This window comes from Humulus lupulus, chromosome 5, assembly GCF_963169125.1.
Source record: "Humulus lupulus chromosome 5, drHumLupu1.1, whole genome shotgun sequence".
Classification (NCBI taxonomy): domain Eukaryota; kingdom Viridiplantae; phylum Streptophyta; class Magnoliopsida; order Rosales; family Cannabaceae; genus Humulus; species Humulus lupulus.
In genome coordinates this window covers 135,750,600-135,757,154 of record NC_084797.1, presented here as the reverse complement: position 1 = coordinate 135,757,154, position 6,555 = coordinate 135,750,600, and positions in this window count along the sequence as shown.

Below are 6,555 nucleotides of genomic sequence, written 5' to 3'. Positions count from 1 at the left end.
AGAAATTCTTGTCACGTCATCAGCAACCGTTTTTGGGTAAACATTTGCCCCCCAAGTTTATTTTACTGCGACCAGCATAAAGTAAACTTAGGAAACTGACCCTTCGCATACACCATCAAGTCTGTCAGAGCCACCCATGCCTTCTCGAAAAAGGTAACTAAATATGTCCAATCAAGTCTTTTTGGTTTCCCAAAATCTTGTCTGACTGCTATTGCACTTCCCCATGCTTCGAAAAATGTAATTCCATGATTACTTCTCTTACAGTGCTGTGACTAATATAAACAATTCCCCCAAGCTCAATTTTTACTTTTTACTTTTCACTTATCTTCTTTTCTTCAAGAACTCTGAAGAACCGAGCCAAACAACCCAGAAGCTGTCATTGCTGATCTAAGGAACTTTCGCTCAGATGCTCAAAACATTCGTGTTCGTACTCTAATTTTCATCCAAGTAAGTTTTCCGAACCTTTCAGTCGTTTGAGATGCCATGCAAAACCATTTTTTATCTGTATCGTATCTAAGCTCTTGAATGTTCTTGACCGAAACTGTCTTGGTGTAAATGGGCATATTGATCGATGTTCGATAGAGTAGTGAAATAATGTTTCATAGGAGTTAGGAGTCAGTTTGTTAGTCGAGATTGTAGATTTAGGGCGTAAAATCAAATTTTTAATTCGATTTTTAAGCTAGTTGAAAAACTAGGTTTTTCCCGCCCTTTCAGAGTCGAAAAAGTTTTCTCTTAAAAACTTTTTACTTCCGCTTTTTAATCCGTCTCTCAAACTGCTTGTATAAAACTTAGTGTGTTTGTTAGAATGCTACTAGTCATATAAATGCTTAACTTCTATACGCGAGCAACGTTATTCCAACTCTTAACACAAGTTTATAGGCTTTAAGTTCTCATCTCCCCTTTTCTGTCCGTAGATTTTCATGCAAGATCCATGGGGAGGTGAGGGACAAATTGATGACAACTTGCTCGCTCAACTGCTCGTGGATGAAGAACAACCGTCATTACTTATTCCAGACATCCCTTTTTCTCAAATTCCACCTAACAGACCTCACTCAAACCCTTCAGACATGGGTAGAGTAAAATCCACTGCCTAGAAAAAGAAACCATCAAAACCTTCTAAAAACTAGCCTGCTCCTCATGCAGAAATTCCCTCGACCATCGGTAGAGCTGAGAGTACTCCCGAGCCAGGAATCCAAACTCAAGCCCAACTCCGAAACGTCATTCGACTAGATGTTGAATGGTACGTTGCCCCTCCTAGTCGGGTAACGATTAGGATGATTGCCAATTATATCAAGAAGTATGGGCTTCCTAGGGTGATCCTAGTCCAACCCACCACAGACCAACGGGCGAATCTGCCTGGAGGCGCCTTTAGCGCCTAGTCGAGGTATCACATTGAGGTAGGAGCGATCCTACCTCTCCATCATTTCTTTCAAGGAGTGGCCAATTATTTTGGGGTCGCTCCTTTCCAAATAACCCCAAATGGGTATAGAACGCTCTCTGCACTCTATATCCTTTATAGTCATATGAAGTGGCTGGTCCCCACTCTGCACGAGGTCAACTACCTGTTCGACCTAAAATCCAGCCCCAACAAAGAAAACAAGGGGTTTTTCCATTTCTGCCACCAGGAAACGACCCGCACTTTCCTAAGTGATACCAGTTTTATATCTAACGTGGGGAAGTACCATCTAGAGTACTTTCTGACTACCGATATGGTCGCCAACAACCTGGTCTTCACACAAAGAGGTAATATCTTTGCACCCCTGGTCGTTTTTTTTTCTTTGATTCTTCCTGCATTCCCCTTAGAGATTTAGTGCATTTCAGGTCCATCGCTGTGACCAGTTCCTACTCTAGACATGGAAGTTAGATCAGCCCTCTTGACCAGCATGACCGACATAGAGAAAAGCGTCAAACAGCTGGTCACAAAGGCCAATCTGAGGATGGTCGGCCTTTTGGCACATCACCAGGATGTGAAGGAATCTACCACGGGGAGTGCCACCGGCACAGAAGTCCCCAAGCAATAACAAGATGTGTCACAACCTCCAACGAGGAGGGCAACAGGGGTGACTATCAATTAAGCAACTGGCGCCCTGCGACCTGCTGCTGCACTGGCCCCTCCAGGGAAGGGCAAGAAGAAGGCCTCAGAGCCTATTCTTTAGTCATCGGACGAGAATGGTACTAATTTTTTGCTTTTAGATAGTCTGCCTATTCCCTGTCACCTTTTTGACAGGGATGGCAACTTTAAATACACACCTGCTTTAAATTTAAACTTCTTCAGGCCAGAGAGTGAGTGTAGCACTAGTAAAGTAAATAGTGTAGCAACCAGTAATTATAGCTCAGGTATTATACTTTTAATTTCTCTACCCTTTCTTTCCTAAACTTAGCAAGCTCCTTTTATTATATTGCCTGATTGTTTGCTTATTTCTTCTTTGCAGACATCCCTGCCGAACGAGCTTTTGACTTGTACGCCAAAATCGGCGAATAAGAAAAAATCCCACAAGCGCCAGTCTGGGGAGGGCTGCAGCAATCCCTCCGTGAATAAACAGAAGACCCTCCTGAGCCTACTCCCACAAGGAGACAACTCCTCCACCAGCTCCTACCAGAGATGCAACTCCGTCGTCTCCAGTAAATCCAGATCCCCCATCTCCGGTTGGACAGACTCCTCCACCAGCTACAGCCGATCTTACGCCTCTAACTTCCACCATCCAGCAGCCAGCTAGTCGCCGAGAAAAAGCCTCGGGAGACGACCTCACGGGCGTGGTGCTCAATTCAGCCAAAGATAGGTTGTCTAGAATAGCAAAGCACCATTGCTGCCGGGAGGTGATTCAGGAGACTGGCTCAATGGCGGTTGATCAAGTCTTCAACCGCGCACTGAACGAAGTGCTTGCTGTAAGTTGCTTTCATTATTGTACTTTATGAATTTGCTCGCCAATTTGCCTCTACTAACAACTTTATCTCTTTCTGATCGCAGGGAGATCTTACCATGACTTCTGGCTAGCGATGCTCAAGGACGCTGACCGCTCAATTTGAGAAGAAACTCAGCGATCAGCTTAGTGTTGCTGAGGCTCAACACGCTGAGCAACTCAAGGTGACTAAAGCTACCCATGCCGAGCAGCTAAAGGTAGTTGAGGCGAAGCATTCTGAGGCTTTTAAGGAAGCCGAGGCAAAGCATACTGAGGTTCTTAAGGAAGCTGAAGCGAAGCACCTCGAGGCGCTGCAAGTGACCGAGGCCAAACTCGCTTCTCTTGAAGAGGAGTAGAAGAAGAAGGAGGCGAGCATTACCATGATCACTGCATCTAAGGAGCAGTACAAGGAGACTTTGCTTATAAATTAATGGGAAGCCCATAAGCTTCAAGCTAAGCTGGAGATAAGCCATAAAGAAGTTGCTGCACTGGAGGAACAGAATGCCCGCAACCTTGAAGACTACAAAGGGGCGACGTTCGAATGCTTTTACCTATTCTGGAAAACAACCCCATCGATAATTTCTCCTATCTTCTAGACCATATCTAGGAGGCAGAACTAGCTAGGTGTGTTGCTCACTTGGAAGAAGAAACAATTCCAAGGTCTCCAGAGATTTCTTTAGTAACCGGTATCGAGGGCTCCTGAGAAGAGGCTGGAGTAACTGTCGACCAGCAGCAACAAAAATCGCCACAGAAGCCCCTGGCTACTTCATAATCTTATCTTTTTATTTTTGAATTATATGACCTACGGGTCATGATTTAAAAACAATTTTATGTTTTTACTTTTATTGCTGCACAGGCAGCTTTTCCCTTTTTATTAAACAGTTACATCCGAGCAGTCACTGCTCGCGGTGTAAAAGAATTTATAATATTTTAATATTTTTATGTTATTATAATATCTGTTCACATGACCGAACTTAGCATAGTCCTTTGGATTGATTTAACAAAATAACAAAATTTTGAAAAATACTCTAATTACCTTAGCATGCTTTCACTTATTATGCTCATGTGTTTACATACCTTTCAATATGCTTTGCTCACTAGGTGCCTTATATGACTCCCAAGTGATTGAGGAGCTTTAGGTCCTTAGTCACTTGCCTTGACCAAAACCTATTCGAACATTACTGCTCGAAGCAAAGAATTTAAATCGATAATACAGCAAAACAACACACGTAATGAGCAAATACTTGTAATAAATACAATAATTGGCAAGAATGACTGGCTGCGCACAATCCCTTATATTACTCGTAATAAATGGACAAAACATGTCTGTACGAGTGATCAACAAGATCTTACACTTATAAGCGATCAGTCACGTAAAATGACCAACCCTTTTTCATAACTTGTAAAAAGTAATATTAATACAAGCCAATTCTATAAAGAATTGTTTATTGAAAGTACTTGCGCAGGTGTTCTCCATTCCAATAGCGAGGAATGAGATCTCCATTTAAGCGAGAAAGTTTATAGGTGCCTGGATGGAGGACTTCTTCAATCTGGTATGGTCCTTCCCAATTAGGTCCGAGTACTCCAGCTGTCTGGTCGCGGGTGTTAAGGAAAACTCTTCGAATTACTAGATGTTCGACATTGAATTTCCTTTCACGCACTTTAGAATTGAAATAGCGGGCGAATTTTTGCTAGTAAGCAGCTACTCGGAGTTGGGCTTGCTCACGCTTCTGATCGATTAAATCCAGGGATTCCATCAATAGTTGGCTATTAGAGCTTTGATCGTACGTTATTCTTCGATGTGATGGTGGATCTAACTCAACAGGAAACATAGCCTCATACCCATAAGCCAAGGAAAATGGAGTATGGCCTGTTGCTTTTCGGTGGGAAGTTCTGTATGACCAAAGGACTTTAGGCAATTGCTCCAGCCATGCCCCCATAGCTTCTTCAAGTCTTTTCTTCAGAGTATCCTTTAGCATTTTATTGACTGCTTTGACTTGTCTTTTTTCTTGGGGATAAGCCACTGAAGAAAAGCTATAGATAATTCCATGTCGTTCGCAAAAATCTGTGAGCAGATCACTATCAAACTGCGTGTCGTTGTCTGAGAAAAATTTTCCTTGGCAATCCATAGCGACATACAATGTTCTTGACCACAAAATCAAGCACTTTCTTGGTTGTTATGGTTGCGAGTGGCTCTGCTTCGGCCCATTTAGTGAAGTAATCGATGGAAACCACAACATACTTGACACCGCCCTTTCTCCTGGGTAGAGATCCGATTAAATCTATACACGAGACTACGAATGGCCACAGACTTTGCATCTGTTTTAGCTCATTAGGGGTTGCTCGTGGAATTTTGGAGAACCTCTGGCACTTATCGCACCTCCGCAAAAATTCCATCGAGTTTTCATTCATTGTTGGCCAGAAGTATCCTTGCCTTAGGATCTTTTTCGATAAGCTCTGCCCCCCAGCATGGTCCCCACAAAAGCCTTCGTGGACCTCTTTCATCAATTCTTTGGCCTTTTCCTTTGAAATACATTTGAGGAGTGGAATTGAGTATCCCCTTCGGTACAAAATTCGATCGACCAGAATATACCTAACAGCCTGCCGTTGAAGGGTCCTAGCTTTGTTTCTGTCCGTCGGTAATACGCCTTGCGTCAGATACTCCATATATGGTGCCATCCATGTATTGGCTGCCTGGATCACCAAAGAGGTCTCCTCTGCTTGGATGCTTGGTATAGATAGTCACTCAACTGGTACTATGTTCAGAGTGTCAGCATCCTTCGCACTTGCTAATTTGGCCAAAGCATCAACGTTTGAATTCTGGTCGCGAGGTACTTGCTAGAGGGTGTACATGTTAAATTGCGCCAATAGGTCCTTTGATTTATTTGAGTAAGCAACCATTTTTAAGCCTCGGGCTTGATATTCTCCCATGATCTGATTTACTACCAGCTGAGAGTCACTATAAATGTCAAGTGCCTTTATGTCCATGTCTCTGGCCAACCGTAACCCAGCGAGTAGTGCTACATACTCGGCCTCATTATTAGAAGCAGTGAAGTCAAACCTGATTGCGCAGTGAAATCAATGCTCTTTAGGCGTTATCAAAATCACACCTGCTCCTACGTGATTCTCATTAGAGGAGCCGTCCGTGAACAACCTTCCATGAAGGAGTTTGGTTTTGAGGCTTACGTTCTTCAGGTGCTTCTGGCTTGTCGCTATCTGGAAGCCCAGTGAACTCTGCAATGAAGTTAGCCAAGGGTTGCCCTCTTATTGTTACTCGTGGCAAGTAAGAGATATCAAATTGCCCAAATTCAATAATCTGCCTGTGGCATATGGCTTCCACAAAACTTGTCGTAGAGGCTGATCGGTCGAAACCGTGATTGGGTGATCTTTGAAGTATGGCTGCAGCTTTCTGGAGGCTAAGATTAAACAATAGGCTAATTTTTCAATAGGTGGATACCGCAGCTCTCCTCCAATTAGCCTTTTGCTTACATAATAAACAACTTTCTGTACGCCTTATTCTTCTCTTACTAAGACAGTACTAGCAGCGTATTCTGTGATCGCCAAGTAGATGAACAAAGTTTCTTTATCAACCGACTTTGATAGGACTGGTGCTTGAGACATGTGCATCTTCAATGCTTGAAAAGCCTGCTCGCAC